Here is a 678-nt window from a genome sequence, read left to right as displayed (position 1 = left end):
GCGGGTACTTACAGGTTTATTAGAAATAACTCATTATCGACAGGGAGTGATAGAGCATAGAGTACGCTTGCTATTTAATCTAGCAGATTTAAATTAGCTGCATAAAATTAGCAGTATGGGTAAGCAACTGAGTAAAAATAAATCCTTGGAGGGAGATGAGAAATTCATGTTTCAAAAACATGTAGACAGTTTGCAGTTTATTGATAAGTGGAAGGCAGAAGGACTCAAATGTACGTTGAGGATTGAAACATGGCAGGAAAAGGTGGCAGCGTTAGAGGCGCGAAGGCGCAAAGAGGAGGAAGGAAAAAACAGGAAGAAAATATTAGAACAGTTACAGAGTGAGCTTAGTGCAGCTAGGACGTGGTTGACAGAGTCAAAAGAAAGACGAGAGCAGGTGAAGGAGTTAAAACAGAAGAAAGCAACAGCATGTTTTGTTAGAACAGAAGATAATGACACAGTAAGAAGTGGGCGTAGGCAGCGAGCACAGGTCCAGACAGAGGAGGTACCAGGTCCTACTACTCCGTTAGTCATAGCTCCGCCCGCTTACAACGACGCAACAGTAAAAATGGAGAAGCTACACGTACAGAATGACCCTACACCTAGTACTTCAGGTGTTCAGACCCGATCTCAAGTAAAGAAGGAAACATCACACATATATCCACAATTACCATCTGAAAC

The sequence above is a fragment of the Austrofundulus limnaeus genome, unplaced genomic scaffold (genome assembly GCF_001266775.1).
Source record: "Austrofundulus limnaeus strain Quisiro unplaced genomic scaffold, Austrofundulus_limnaeus-1.0 Scaffold1520, whole genome shotgun sequence".
Taxonomy (NCBI): domain Eukaryota; kingdom Metazoa; phylum Chordata; class Actinopteri; order Cyprinodontiformes; family Rivulidae; genus Austrofundulus; species Austrofundulus limnaeus.
The sequence above is the reverse complement of the archived record's forward strand: the minus strand, read 5'-3'. Positions refer to the sequence as shown.